The sequence below is a fragment of the Macrotis lagotis genome, chromosome 7 (assembly GCF_037893015.1).
Source record: "Macrotis lagotis isolate mMagLag1 chromosome 7, bilby.v1.9.chrom.fasta, whole genome shotgun sequence".
In the NCBI taxonomy this organism is placed as follows: domain Eukaryota; kingdom Metazoa; phylum Chordata; class Mammalia; order Peramelemorphia; family Peramelidae; genus Macrotis; species Macrotis lagotis.
In genome coordinates, this window is record NC_133664.1 from 126,216,464 (window position 1) to 126,233,836 (window position 17,373).

Consider the following 17,373-nt stretch of genomic DNA (forward strand, 5'->3'; position numbering starts at 1 on the left):
TGAGATCTAGATTGCTAACCCTGCTATCTTTTCTTCAGATGAAACATAATATATTTTTTCTTATCTTTTACTTGTACTTTGTGTGTATCTCTCAGGATTTTTTTAATCCACTGTGATATTTGCTTCTGTTTTATGGGAGAGATCATCTCCATGATTCCCAACTGTATATTTCCCTCCATTATAATTTTTTTTAGGTTTTTGGCTATGTGAATGGGGTTAAGTGGCTTGCCCAAGGCCACACAGCTAGGTAATTATTAAGTGTCTGTGACCAGATTTGAACCCAGCTACTCCTGACTCCAAGGCTGGTGCTTTATCCACTATGCCACCTAGCTGCCCCTCTCCATCCTAATTTTCCCTGCTAAAGCTTTTCTGTCTCTTCTTTCATTCTGTCCCTTCTCACAGAATGAATGCCTTCAATCCATCTTTCCTTCCATCATTCTTCCTTTTTCTACCCCTTTTCCGTTACCTACTTCCCTTTAGGGTAAGATAAATTTTCTATACCAAACCTAGTGTGAATATTATTTCATCACTGAGTCAGGTTTTAAATAATGTTCATCTATTCCCTTCTTTTCTCTAGTATAGTAGGTGTTTTGCACCTTTCATGTGGTATAATTTACCCCATTTTGTTTCCTATTTTTCAGTTCTAGTACAATCTTATTTTCACCCCTTAATTTATTTTTATTCTCACATCAAAGACAACATATTCCCCACTCCCTCTGATTATGTATTCTCCTTCTTACCTCATAGAGAAACAGTTCTCAAAAGTTACAGGTATCTTTCTGTGTAAAGATGTAAATAATTTTATCTTGTTGAATAATATTTTTCTTTTTTACAATTTAATATATTTATTGAATCTTATTTTAAGGATCAAATTGTTTTTGTTCTCAACTTTTCATCAGGTAAATTTGAAACTCCCCTATTTCAGTGAATGGTCATCTTTTCCCCTGAAAGAGTAAGTTCAATTTTTCTGGGTAGTTGATTCTTGGTTGTAATCCAGTTTCCTTTCTTTTCCTGACTATCATATTCTAGGACCTCTGATCCTTTAATGTGGAAGCTACCAAGTCCTTTCGATTCTTGACTCCTTAATCTTTTTTTTTTCTTTTTTGCCTACTTGCAGTATTTTCTCCTTTTTATGATAGTTCTGGAATTTAGCTACATTATTCCTTGGATTTTCATTACCCCTTCTTGAATATAAAATTTTTCTTCACAGTTTTCCCTGACAATTTCTTGAAGATGATGCCCAGACTCTTTATTTGATCATGGCTTTCAGGCAGTCCATTTTAAATTATATCTCCTGAATCTAAGTCCAAGTCACTTGTTTTTCCAATGATAAATTTTTATTTTTCCATTTTTCATATTTTTATATTGTTTTACTGATTCTTGATGTCTCAAAGAGCTATTAGCTTCCACTTGCCCAATTCCAATTTTGGGGGAATTATTTTCTTCATTTAGCTTTGGTGTCTTTTTTCCCAATTTGATCAATTTTACTTTTGGATGAGTTGTTTTCTTCAGTGTATCTTTTCCTATGTCTAATTTAATTTTTCAGAGTATTTTTTCCTCAGTCTACTTTTGTCCCTCTCTTTCTAAGCTGATGACATTTTTTTTTTGCATAACCCTTATTTCTTTTCTCAATTTTTCTTCTCTCTTATTTTAGTTTAAAAATTATTTTTTAACTCTTCCAAGTAGGCTTTTTGGAAGCTTGAAACAATTCATATTCCTCTTTGAGGCTTCACATGTAGGCATTTTGACATTCCTTTCCTCTCTTGAATTTCTGTTTTGATCTTCCTTTTTGCCATAGTGGCTTTCTTGTGTCAGGATTCTTTTCTGGTTTTTGTTCCTTTTTTAGCCCATTTAATGGCTTTTTTAGGTTTTTGCAAGGCAAATGGGGTTAAGTGGCTTGCCCAAGGCCACACAGCTAGGTAATTATTAAGTGTCTGAGGCAGGATTTGAACTCAGGTACTTCTGACTCCAGGACCGGTGCTCTATCCACTGCATCACCTAGCTGCTCCTATTTAATGACTTTTAAAGTTAAGTTCTGCTTCTGGGGCATAAAGAGTACTCTCCCAAGTTTCTTGTGCTTGGGGCCAGGAACTATATGACCTGTGAACTCAAGTGTTAACTACTTGCCCACTTTGCTGGATTGGCCTACTCTAGTCATCTCTCTTGTGCCCAGGTTCTGAGGTTAGCAATTTGCCTTCTGCACTGGGACTGGAGGCCTCATCCTTGGTCTGTTGTGCTCCTGGACTGTTCAATCAAGACCAAGGGACCTCATTTACTGATCCCTATTGAGCCTTTTTCCATGCTTCCCTTTTGCCCAAGTGAAACACAACTTTCCTAAAGTCCTTCTAACTTATCTTAAAATGGAAAAAATGATTTACTCAGTCTTTTTGTAGATTCTTTCCTTCTAGAATCCAATTAAAGGCTTGTTCTAGCATTGTTTCCATGTGAAATGGGGGTTCAAACAACTTCTTGGCCATCTTGGCTCTATATTCTATAATTTATAGTCTTAGAGAGTTTCTTAAGACATTAAAATGTTCATTGAATTTGGAGAAGTCATACAGCGAATATGAATTCATTGCAAGATGGACTCACATCTTTCTGACTTCACATCTGGTTTTCTTTTCACAATGTCATGCTGCCATCTTTTGATTATTATGGGTTCATTCTCCAGTACACTAATAATTCAAAATACTCCTTTAGAAACCACTGCCTTAAAAGGTACCTCTGATATCATAAGAAGTCTTGTTTCTGTGCACTTCCAGACAAGATCAAATATAGTGAAGAGCTGAGATTCTGAATAAATATGATCTTTATGCTCCTTTTGACTCCATAAATTGAAATGTTTTCAAATTAATCATTTTCCTTAATTGTAAAAACTTCAAGATCAGGTGCTTAGGTGGTCTATGTTGCTCAAAGGTCTTTCATGCTGAAAAGGAAAATCTTGGGAAGAAATCTTTCACACTCATTATATCAGCTCCTGCATTTATTGACATTATTTTCCTTTGAGAACAGCAGCTTAGTAAAAAAATGGGAGAGATTTTAATTTGATGTTTATGAGCAATTTTTACATCAGAAAAGGCTTTTTCTGTCTATTTTACCAGAATTGCAGCACAATAGTAGAATCGGGACTCAGCACACAGTCTCATGCAAAATGTCATTAGTTTGCTAAGAATTATTCTGTCAGCCTTTTTAGGTAGTCATTTAATTAGACTTGTCTTTAACAACTTTAAGTGACAGGAAGACAGCTGCATACTTACCTTGGAGTTGACATTCTACTTTTTTTCTGCAAGTGGAAATGCTGTAACTGTCTGATAAGTTTCATTCTTTTAAAGAAATGAATTGCAAGAACTTGACAAGCTTACAGCTTTTAGGTCTAACCTCCCTTGATGGAATTGGGGGTAGGGAGATGGTGGAGAATAATCACAAGAATAAAGGGAAATATCCATCAGCAAGGAAAGCAGGCCAAACCCTTGAGATGTCTGATAGGTTATTTGCACTTCCTCATTGTGGTATTGAAATATTCTTTTCCAAAGTAACTCCAAGTTATATTTTGAAAATGTAAATTATTTGAAAGAGTCACCACCATTCTGGGTGTTTAGTCATTTCAAGAAGTGAACATAAGTGTATCTGTGACATTTCATTCTTTACAGGGAAGATTTTTCACTCTTCAGTCTGTGAATTCCTGTGGAGCTTTACAGAAGGTTTATTTGTCCTTGTTTAGGGCTGTACAATGAGTGTCAGTTTACAATGATGCATCTGAGAAATGTGGGACTACAAAGATACATGAAATCAGACATAAAGAGAAACTCCTAATGCAATTTCTGTGATAAAAGCAACCTCTTCAACTACTCCATCTATTTTGGTAATGAAAACACCAGATAAAGAAATCACATTAGTGTGAGTCTCTGATTGAAACAAGAGAAATAATAGGGGGGAATTATGCAAAGTTACTGTTAGGATAAGACTATGAGTGATTCTCCAGAGGAAATAGGCATTTGATTCCCTTTAATGGAGTCATAGCCTAATAAAATTTTTAGGGTCAAGACCCCAGAATCATATCATTTCAAATAGTTTTGTGATAACAGGGATGATAAGTATCACTATTAAAATTCTACAAAACATGTGACTGTGCTGCTAAACAGAATATAAATATCTTTGAATGGGGTATGTAGAAATTATATGACATGCAAGATTTAAATTCTTTCAATAATTTCCCAGAAAGAAATATTTCCAATGGAATATTAGATTCTAGATCCTTGGTTGGGTGGAAGGAGTATCTAAGGCAAATCAAATTATCCTGAAGTCTACATCCTGGGATAGAATCTAAGGAACTCCTCTAAAATATTTGATCACATGCTATTGCCAGTTCCTCTAGAGTTTCAACATAGTCTGTTCTCAGAGTCTGGGCTGATGTTGGTAGAATGAGAATCCATTGATCTATCTGAAATACATGTCTGCTCATAAGAACTATTAATCTTTTATACTGTTGAGGTCTTAGGTGAATTTTCATTATTTTTACTGCATTATGATATTCTGTATTGTGAACTACAGGGAAAAAAACAGGTGACTTGTGGCAAGTATTTAGGATGAATGTTAGAAATATTTATTTAAAATTCTTGCTGATAATACAGGAAAGGCAATATCTCTAAAATGTAAATATACTAAAATCACAATATTATCAGTTGGGCCACTTGCCTCCATTACTTAAAGGTCCAGCAAGAGGAGAATTTTGTATCACTCTTATCAAGATCATTGACATTTATTAAATATTAGTGTATGTGAATTTGATCACAGTATTTATTTTCCAAATTACTTTCAAGATGTGAAGTTGGCACTGGAATATACTCTTTCCTATTTTATATATACTATTTCTGTTTTCTTTCCATCTTTATATGCCAAACCATAGCAAAATACCTTCCACATAGGGATGGGAGATGGAGATTCTACCTGGGATTTTATAAATATAAGGAACACCTAGTTGAGAAAATGCCCTCTTCCTATGCCTTCTCTACAACATTTTAGTCTTAGAACAGATATTCCTAAGCTTTTCATGAGTTATAGGCACCTTTGGCAAAATGGTAAGGGCTTTGGGCCCCTTAAAATGCTTTAAAATAAAATAAGTAGAATTATAAAGGAAACTAGTTTCACTGAAATACAGTCATCAGAATGTTTTAAAAATAAATTCACAGACTCCCCAAGAGAGTTGACTAGCACTCTAAGTAGATGAGTGGCTTGTCCAGGGTCATACAACCTGGATGTGTCAGCAATAGGTCTTGAAACTAGAGCTTTCTGGTACTAAGGTCAGCTTTCTATTGACTAAGGCATGCTCTCACCTCAGGCAGCTAGAATATTAACTATGAGAATCATCTCCTTTACTCAGAATTAAACTCTTCAGTTTGCTGAATAAAAGAAGTTCTGTTGTTAGTGTGTGGCGAATTATACAATAAAAAATCAAGTACTATAATTTAGACAGTTTTAAGGCAAAGAAATTCAACTATATATAGGATCACCAAAACACTTGAAAGAAGAAAAACTAATTTGGCTAAGCTTAACTAATTTTGGAGACAAGAAAGTAAAAATATAATTAATGTTGATATGTTAAAAAACATTCTAAAGAGCAATATAACAGATAATTGGAAGAAGATCCCAAATCCACAAGAAAAATTAAGGAGTGGCTTTAGTAAATCATGTATTTATTTTAATGAAAATGTGTCTGAATTGAAGAAAATCATTAGGTTAGGGAACCCATCTTATTTGTCTGCTTGCACCATCATTATCATTTACAGCACCTTACATATACTAGGGAATCAGTAAATATGAATTATTTGTTTGCTTTATTCTAAGTGCTCTGCTCAATAATCACTAGCTGGAACTTATTGATGTCTGCTTTTAGCAGATACACTATCCTTCTTATATTTTGAAAAGCTGGCTAGGTTTTTATTTGAACGTGTGAATATTCACTTGAAAACTTCCAGTAATACATAGTGTAATAAACCTTTGGATCAATGGGAATGTTAGTGATACCACTTCTTCAAAAAAAAAAAAACTAAATGAAAAGAAAGAAGTATATGATTTCGGAAAAGTATTCAGAATATTTCCCTTTTTTATTTGTCTGACTATGACCAGAAGTCTTAGCTTTTAGTATCTCTCTCAGGATTTCTACATTTTTTAATGTATTCTATGATTTCAAGAAATATTTTAAACCACTGAAATTATGAAATTTTACTCCATTATCTAATAAGTCACAAGAGGGGAAGGCACATATTAAATTTAATTAAAAACATCTCAAAATCTGCAACATAAATAATCCATGACTAGATCTATCTATAGTATGTTGAAAAAATAAAGGCATCTATTCAGTACATTCATTTTTGCTCATTCCACAGTGACTATACATATATATTAATCATTAATAGCTTCTTAGATAAAATATGGAATTGAAATGAAGACTAGGGCTCAATTCCCACTTCTGCCATTTGATAGCTTTGTAATCATGGACAATCACTTAACCTCTTAAAGACTCAGTTTTCTTATCTTTTAGAGAGTAACAATACCTGCAGGTCCTACTTCACAGGGTTCTTGAAGGCCCACCTGAGTTAATGAGTATAAAACATTTTGTAAATCTTTTTTTTTTCTTTAGTTTTTGCTAGGCAATGGGGTTAAGTGGCTTGCTCAAGGCCAGACAGCTAGGTAATTATTAAGTGTCTGAGGCCAAATTTGAACTCAAGTACTCCTGACTCCAGGGCCAGTGCTCTATCCTCTGTGCCACCTAGCCGCCCCTGTAAATCTTAATATGCTATATAAATATCAACAATTATTTTAAAAGTATTGAAACTAAAGATAAGATGATACTATTATATATTAATTCTAAAATTTTGTATAGATGTCAAATACAAAAAAATCTATTCTCTCCTTTTTCAGTAGCATAGACTACATTCATGTTATTAGACCTATCAGAAGGATGCTGTTTTATTTTTTCCAGTGTTTGTGTGTGTGTGTGTGTGTGTGTGTGTGTGTGTGTGTGAAACATAGCTTTCCTTTCTCCTCAAAAACAAATTCAAATGTTAATAAACACTAGGACCACACAAAAATGTGGAGGACAAAGACCCTTATCTATGTAAACAATTTGACAAAAATGCTTTGTAAATTTCATATATTCATGTTTAGTATGCTGAAATAAATGAAGAAAAATATTTTTTCAGAGAATAAATACTTATTATACCTAACATGTTCTAGGCACCATAATGAGGAAAAATACAATAAAAAGGATCTCACATTCTATTGGAGAAATAAAAATGAAAAGTTAAATACAAACATGATATGGACTGGATAAATTGAAGATAATCAAAATGGGAGGCAATATACATAAAACAATGTTTTTCTTTTTTAATGGTATTTTATTTTCTTTCCCAATTAACACTGTGAAAATTTTTGCATTCATTGTTACAAAATTTTGAGTTTCAAAGTTTTTCCCTTTCTCCCCACTCCCCTCTTTTAAAAATGGCAGACAGTTCGATATAATTTGTAAATTATGTTTAACATATATCATATTTGTGGTAGAAGAAGCAGATTAAAAGTAAAAAATGACCATGAGAATGATTAAAGCTAGTTGAAGAAAATATTCTATAATCTGCTTTCAAAGATCACCAGTTCTTTATCTGAATTTGATAGTATTTTCCTTGGTGGGTCCTTTGGACTGGTCTTGAATCACTGTGTTGCTGAGAAGAGCAGGTTCATTCTTAATTCATCATCACCACAAAATGTCTCTAATTTTGTGTACATTGTTTTCCTGGTTCTGTTCATTTCACCTTATAACAGTTCAAACAAGTCTTTCCAAATTTTTCTGAAATCTCTTTCATCATTTCTTGTTGCATAATAGTATTCTAATACATATATATATATATATATCACAGCTTTACAACATTAATGTTAAGAAGCATTATGATTTAAAACACTGAAATGTACAAAAATCTAAATGACTATCTAAATTTGAATAATAATAGTAATAACTAATATTTGTATGGCATTCCTTATGTGCTAGACACCGTGACAAGTGCTTTTTAATGATTATCTCATTTGATCCTCACAAATAGGAGGTAAGTTATATTATTATCTCCATTTTACAGATGAAGAAACTGAGGCCACAGTTTGAATGATTTGCTTTGTCTCACAATCATATTAATATCTAAGACTGAATTTGAATTCAGGTCTTCCTGACTCTAAGCCTGGTACTCCACCTGCTGCATTACCTAGCTGCTCCTAGATTATAATTATAGTCCTTTTAACCACTCCAATTAAAATTCCATGCAGCTCATGGTGCCATTAATTCATAGTGAATCCTCCTCTATTCTCCTCCCCATCTTCCCTACTACTTAAAGCTCTATTCATCATATGTTCCATGAAAGGGCTTACATCAATTTCTCACTTCACCCTTGTTCTGCCCTCCACACTGACCCTATTGTTCCTTTCCTCAGAAAGGTTCAGTGGCTTTCCATTTCTTTTGAGACCAAATACAAAGTCTTCTGTTTGACATATAAAGTAAAATAAAATTCGGTACCAGTTTTTTCTCCCTGATTATTACTTTTCAGTTTACAAAAAGCATTGCAATTTTAATTATTGTTCCCCAAACTGGACATTCATTCTCCCTTCTCTATCACTTCACATCGGCTGTCTTCCAAGACTAGAATTCTCTCTCCCTCCTTACTTTCACATCTTATTACCCTTCAAGATCCATCTCTTTCAAAAGACCTTATTTGATTCTTTCAGATGATAGATCCTCTCCATATGATTGCAAACTGATTTTGTAACTTGTAACCTGTAACTATTCAACTATGAAAATGTCCAGAAATTCTAGAAAAATGTAGGCTTCTTGAAACAAGAGACTATCTTACTTTTGTAACACTATCACTAGCACCCAGCACATTAAGACAAAGCAAGCAGGATACTAATATATGCATATTGATTAAGCACTGACATCACAAAATTAAAGGTTCAGCTACCATCCTTAAAGAGCACACAAGTGAAAAGATGTGCATAAATCAGTGTAATTAAGAATAGATTATCAAAACTACAAGGTTAAGATATGACGAGCTCAAGAAAATGTAAGTAGGAGAGAACATACAGCTAGGACGATCAGAGGGAAGAAGGGCACCCAGGATGAACCTTGAGGAAAAAAAAATGATTTTGACAGAGAAGATAAAGAGGGAGTTCATTCCATATCTGGAGGCCACATGACACATGAAATGGAAGATTGGGATTTTGTGAGTATCTCCTAGTTCTGTCTGGCTAGAATATAATTGAATAAAACTAGTTATGCAAGCAAAATATATGGTGGCAATACATAATTAAATAGTTTGGAATGGAATAATTCTAATAAAGAATCACATAATTTTATTAACAGTTATTGGAAAAGATGACTAAGTAGAGAGCTGGAATTGGAGTCAGGAATCCTGTGATATACAGGTTACATAATGCTGGGAAAGTTAAATCCTACAAGTACTGTTATTCTAAGTTTGTAAATCATGAAGAAGACACAGGCCAGAATTCATAATGAGAGTTTCCTTACCTTAGCAGTCTCTGGACCAGGGAATTTAAAGATTTAACACCTATCCTAAAAATTATTATTCTGATTGAAGTGAAAGTATTAACTGAATTATGGCCTATTGTGGATTGTCATTTTGAGTATAATTTAACTGAACAATTAATTACTAACCATTTAGTATTGATGTCTGTGATATTTTCTAGGACATACACAGCATTTCTTTAAAAATAACAGGGAATATTCAATCATTTTATCACTAAAGAATAATATTTTAGTGATAGCAAAAGTGATTTGGGAATCATTAATCAAATGTCTCACAATTGTTTAATTCACCTCAGTCTCCTTCATAGTACTCAAGTGACTTGCCCAACATCATCATACAACTACCATGTGTCAAGGATATTCCTATTCTAAACCAAACTGCCTCTCATGAGTTCCTTACATTGAAGTGAAATCCACCTCCTCACATATTATACTTACTGCTTCTAGTCCCCTGTCTACCTTTGAAGTATCAGAGAAGGAAAAAAGTAGGATTCTAAATTCAAATTTATTATTTCTAAAGATTCAAATGTTTAGTATAGGTGGTCCAACAAAGAGAGCACCACACCTGGAATGACAGAGGCCCAAGTTTGAATTCTACATGGGAAGAGCTGGATAAACTGATACATAATAGTAATACGTAGAGTCAAGAAAGTAATATATAATGACAATAATAATGATACTTGTAATAATAATAATAATAACAAAAATGTAAATGGAAAGGACAATTACATACATAAATCAAAATGAATACTGAAAAATTATACAGAATATGGTTCAAAAGGAGAGCTCTGAGAAGATATTCCAAAAGTACAAGAATGATTATTGCTATTATTAGTAATGATTAATGCTCAGCTTCCAGAAAAGAAAAATCAATGCACAACATACTTATAAAATTTTCTCCATCATTTTCTTAAGGTTAGACAATCAACAAAATAATAAATAAAGACTTGATGTGTAGTGTTTGTCAATTTCAAAAGTATAAATTATCACATTGATATTTTAGCAATGACAAAGATAGCCTTTACTGCTGTCTCTTGCATACTTCTACTCAACCCCCTTGCAGAAATGGGAGGTCCACAAATGCTGTACATTTCCCTTGTTTTTGGACTTTTTTCCATGTATTAATTTTTTACTTGAAAAACAAATATGTTTTATGGGATGGTTCACTGGGGGAGAGGGAGGTATGATAGGGCATGATATTATGATATTATGATATTAAAAAAGACATCATTAAGAACTTATTTTGAAAAAAATTAAAACTATAATACCTCCTACCTACCGTATATGTGTGTATGCATTTCCTTTATTCCAAACTATACTTCTTATTCCTCAATGTGACATTTCATTTCTCATTTCTATGTCTTGAATAAGGAGAAGGTCAACTGTCCTTTCACCTCTTAAAGTCCTTATTTTCCATCAAAGGTCAGATTAGACATTATCTCCCACATGGGACCTATTGTCATCTACCCAGTTGCTTCTACTATCTACCAAATTTTTTGAGTTTTATTTTGTTCACACACACACACACACACACACACACACACATATACATACACGTTGTTTCCCCCTACAGAGAGACTGAATTTCTTTAATTGTCTTCTTTGTGTATCCATAGTGCTCAAAATAGGTCCTGAGGCATGGTAGATCTAAATAAATGATTGTTGGTTAATTGACTGTACCATCTACTGAGCAATATATGGTCAGCTTGTTGTATCTACTCTGTTCCTTTTGATTTACCTTAGGGTCATCTGCAATTATGATTCTTTTCAGACAGTGATGTTCTGAAATATTGGCATCCTTTTAGCTACAGCTGAAGATATCACAGTTATAAAAGGTGGGATTTTGCAACAAAGAATTTTGGATTGTTGGGAATGATACACAGTTTTTCAAATTCCATCCATTCCATATGCCTCTTAAAGTCCTTATTCCCAATATATTGTTCATTTGCTGTGCCTGACATGTATATCTACATACTGATAGCTTATCTCAATAAGCTATTCAGCCAGCAACATATTCTAATCTAATCAATACAACCAACACATGTTTTTCATCCACATGATTTTTTCTATATGGATTGCTAATCCTTTAAATTTATATAATGCTTTATATTTTTTCAAGCTTTTACATGTATATAATGCATTCTATAGCCTTATAGACTTTTCACATGCAAAAAGGGAATCTAACAAATGGAGTTTACTGCTATATAGCTTGTAAGTAACTGAACAAAGTCTGAAACCCAGTTAACCCAACTACCAAATTTGGATTCTCCATTAGAGTACACATCTGAGACAAGAACAGGTTTTTTCTGATGGGAGACTTGACATATGATTAGATATAAAGATTCAAAAGTTAGCATGAAATGAATTATAAAATTTCCCATTGTTATTATTTCACAATATGCTATCAAATCATCTACTTCAAAGTGACAAATCACATCCTCTAACATTTCACAAAGATATCAAGCAATATTATCATAATTGTTAAGAAGTTGTCAGTAAGAAATCCAAGTTGTTACTCTTGGTTGGAATGCTGTTATAATTAGAAGAAAAAGTAGAATTCAGAAAATTATTTTAAATATTCTTAAAATAAAAATAACTAAAAATGAGTGGAAACTTTCAAGTAAATAGCTAAAAGAGTAGTCACTTTGTAGAAACAAATGAATCAAAAACCCACTAATTTCTTCTTGAACAAATGTGCTTACCCAAGTATGGAATAGGATAGGATAAATAGGATAATGATATAGAACATATTAATTTAGGCTATGGCATCTGTTTACATCACAGCTTTAGTGATTTAAATATTTTTAATAATTTTTATTTATTTTAAAGCAATGGGGTTAAGTGACTAGCTCAAGGTCACATAGCTAGGCAATGAACAAGTGTCTGAGGTCAGACTTGAATTCACATCCTCCTTACTACAGGGCCTGTGCTCTCTTTCTACTGCACCACCTAATTGCCCATACTTTAATTCTTAAAAAATATTAAAGTGATTTGAAAGCTGTACTGGTTTTTCATCAATTAGATGTCACTTCATTGCTATAGACCTATCAAATTAAAAATCTCTTCTGACCATATACATAGTATCTGAAGTACATGTTAAGTAGATTCCCATCTTCTTGGGGGGATGGGGGTTTATGTTTATTCTTACAACATTCAATTTACATCAATGTATGTCATGGAAACAATGTAGAGACTGTCAGACAGCCTTTGGGGGGGAGGGAAAGGAGGAAGGGGGAAAACTGTAGAATTCAGAGCCTTGAAAAAAATGACGGGAAAAATTTACTATTGTATATAATTGAAAAACAAATAAAATGTTTAAAAAAAGAAGAATAAAATAAGAGGAATAGCATCTTCACATTGAACATCTGACTCTTTCTACCTCTACAAGTTTAGTTGTAGATTTTAAAAAACAGAGTAAGGGTCATTCTTGTCTGAGCTATCTATGATATTTTTTGATAGTATACAAATGGTCAATGATTAGGACAGGAAAAAAAAATTAAGAGTGTGTGTGTTTTCCTGTACAATTCACAATCATATGGATCTCAAGGTTGTTTGTGATTTCAAGAGATTAAGCAAAATATTGGACAGTCAAAAGAAGTCAGATCAGCCTAGAATACTAATAAGATGATTCCAAGTTGTTCAAGGTCAGGGACAAGACGATATTCAATTTATATATAAAATGGCATTAGATACTTTATACCCATACAATATGCAAGCACAGTTACCTTTAACTACATCAGTCATGAATAAGAAGATAAAAATGAGAAAGGGGTTTAATTCTTTTCTGCCTATAGGCTCCCTCTCCTTTCTTCTGAAGTAGTGTTGTTTATAATCAACTTACAGCAATAAGGTTTGGGCAATTTTTCTCCGATTAATCTGTGGAAATTCAAGTTACTATAATTATTTTTAAGGAAAAATTTATAAATGGGGCACTTCAGGAATAAACTTTCATAAAGATGCATCTAATCAAGTCTCACAAATAATTTTTAAAGGTAGTTGGTCTTTCAATGGTATATTTTTCTCACAAAATATACATTGCTACTGTTCACATTTCCTCACCAGTTTTTTCCACAATGCCAGAAATCATTAGTCTATGAGAACATAAATTGTTCTAGTGGTCTTAAATTCACTTATACTTTTTGTCACTGACAAGATCTTCATGAAAAATATGCAGAAACTACTTTCTGGTTTTTGTTAGTTCTATGCCAATTTCAATGAATCATAATTTAGAGTTTAAAGAGATCTAACAGATCAACTAACCTAATCTCTTATTTTTTAGCTATAACCTTCATCAGAGACCTCCTTCTATTATGTGGGGGAACATTAGGAACAACTTACTTTTCTGATTCATTCATTGACTGAATCCAGATGTCCTGAAAACTTCATTCTATGACACTAACAAGGGTTAATCATCAGTTTTCTCAAAAAGCTCAGAATCATGACTCAAAATATGCACAGTTTGGTTGTGAAACTTTTGAAGGCAGGGAATCTTTTTGCCTTTCATTACTTTCCCATAATTTATAACAGAGCTTTGACTACAGTAAGCATCTAATAAATGCTTATTGGCTTAATGAAAAATTAATGGAAACAGAAATTGAAGTGATACAACAGAGGAAAAATTGCTTTATTTTTCAGTCTTGGGTCTGAATTCTATTTACTACTAGAGTGATCTTGAGCAGGTCAACCTATTAAACTTTGTTTTCTTAAATTTCTTGTTATCTTGAAAAAGGCATATTCTTTTTAAGTTATGCCTTACAAAGACATGACCACTAACATATCATCCAGTTTTAAATCATTGAATCTATTATTCTACTTCTCTGATGTACTTTTCTATAGATAATTTAGGATCTTCAGAGTCTGGTACTTCCATAAAGCTCTAGTTATAGAATAATTAGAGAATAATTAGTTTACAAATTCATCTAAACTCACATTAGAACCCATAGATAGCAATCCTAGCCCCTCAGTTAGTAATATTCCACTGAGGCTTTTGCTCAATTCTTGTCATTTTCATTTCTATCTTCAATTGGGGTTCCTTCTTTATCTGCCTGTTTGTCTTCTTTCTCTCCTGTTTGTCTTTGCACTTCTATCTGGAGTTCAGGAAAGGGTTCATCTTCACTCTTCACTCCTTTCTTAATTTTCCTTCCATTTTCATTCCCTAGAGCAACTGGGATGAACTATACAAATTAAAGCTAATGTAGGGGGAAGGATCTATCTCCTCCTAGTGGCTATATGAGGTTACAGACAAAAGGAGAGTGATTTTGCTGTCAAAGATGAGAAACCTGTGAGTTAGAGAGGTGAGGTAATTTGTCCAAAGTCAGATTACAAATTAGTGACAGCACTAGAGCTATAAACAAGGCCTCTTGATTCCAAATCCAATGTTCTTTCACTGAACTAATACATCTTTTGTATATGAGCTAATATATCTCTTCCAAGTAATACAAAAATTGATAAATAACTTTTTAAAGTTATAGTCCTTATAAAGACAAATTTAGTATTCCATGAATAAAATGAAGATGCTATTTGACTTTCACATTTGGAAATGCAATATGAGGATTATCTAGGGGGGAAAATATTCATAATGGCAATATAATTCTTCGAATGCTCTAATTTAATATTTTCCTGAAGCTTTATAACTAATTTCCTTTCACTCTGCTTCCCATCACATTTTCTGTTGATAAGAATTATAACTCTAAAATAGGGCCTTAAAATCTATTAGGAGATTTCTGAAAAGATAAGCCTATTTCATATGAATATAAAAATGAATTCAACTGGACCCAGAGTATTACGATTACAGTGCAATTTGCAGGAAATTAAATTCCTTTGGGATTTAATTTTCAATTCAAATAAATGGCAATAAAATGATCATAGACAAAAATGTGGCTTACAAAATTTGACATTTAAAAATCATATTTTTCAAACTAATAGCTAATTCTAGCCAATTAGTGGAAAGTTTCACATTAGGGAGGATTATTGCTTATAATTTGCTAACAAACATCACCTGTGGGAATATAGACTGGCAGGAAAGCTCTTGGTTGATCAACCCTGTCCTGGAATTTCCAAATGAATAGGGTTTGATAGGGAGAGACTATGAAGGGGTGGGGGGGAATCAAAACTGTGATGAAATAATACTTTTCTTCTCAGTGATATTGACTAATTTTCTTGCTTTCTTGAGTGTAATTGACATATCAATTGCAATTTGAAAAATGTGGAAATGAAATGGAGGAAAACTGTGATTCTCTAACTTTTTCTCTCTGTCTCTCTGTGTCTCCCTAGGTCTGTCTATCTATCCATCTTTCTATCTCTCTGTCTCTATCCTTTTCCCTTTATTTCCCCTTGCCCACCACATTGGCCTCTGCCTTTGTCTCTGTCTCTGTCTCTGTCTCTGTCTCTGTCTCTCTCTCTCTCTCTCTCTCTCTCTCTCTCTCTCTCTCTCTCTGACTCTGTCCCTTCCTCTCTCCATTAGAATCAATTACTGATGAAACATAAAACATAAAGTAGCACCTTTCTGCTTGAAATCAGAAGAACTACAATAGTTTTTAGAGATCCAAAGTGAATGTTTTAACCCCTCTAGTGACTGGTGATAAAACTATTGTCTGGTAAAGGAGGATATAGACTCTCATATATGTGTAAACAGATAACATGTAAAATATAATCCTGATATTGTAATAGATTAATAAGAAGACATGATCATGTTAAGGATTCAAACTCTGCTTTGCATCATATCTACTGAGTCAAAGTTTATTTTTTAAATATGTACACAAAATGTTTATTTTTTTAAAATACTTACACAGATATGATGCATTTGTATAAAAATACTTCCTTAAAATTAATGCCTACATGCATGTGCTTTTGAAGAAAGGAATTCTGCCATATCTGAAGGTCCTTCCAACACATTATGACACTCAACTAATGATATATTCTTAGATCTATACAACTGAAAAGATTGCTGTATAGATTGATTCCTCAACCCTGTCTTCTGCCTGGATGATGTTTCTTTCTCTGGGTTCCCATTGATTTTCCACTTAGGTCCAATAGCTTTTTTAACTGCTGAAACAAACACCAAAAATTACCCCCAAAAGGATACATACAGTGTTGATGCAGTAGGCTTATTTAGATTCTGCAAACCAAAGCAAATCAATTTTGAATTTTCTACTTTATTATCACAAATGCTATTAGTTTAATCACATGGGTTGACTTCACAGCCAAATAACCTCTAAATCAAGAGGAAGTGAAAAAGACTGTTAAGGATAGAAATTTTTAAATAATTCGTGAGATTGAAAGCTCAGAATTAAAATCAATCTATAGAACATATAATAAATGCTGTAGAGTAGCACCTTAGGCTTAAAAACTAAAAGTGCTATATAAATATAGATATTATTAGTATCAACTGAACAACTTTTCGAATCTGATCATTCTAGATACATATTGTTAATATTTTATACTATTATATTGTTTCTTAGAATAATTCTATTAGATTTTTTAAAAGAAATTCTAAAAATAAAGATTTATTCTCTATTGAAGTTTGATTCTATAACTATTTATCAAACCTCTATATACACAACCTTTCAGAAATATCAAGGTTAGCAAAACAAAAACAAAGGAAGAGAAGGTCATAGAGATTATATACTTTGATCCACTCATTTAAAATTTTTTGAAAATTTGAGCCAAGAAAGGTTAAATAACTTAGCCAACATCACGTAGATAGTAAATATGCTGGACCATATCTAATTTCCAAACAAATGCACAGCCTACTCTTGTTCCTTTCTACCTCTCCACATGACCTTCAGAGTA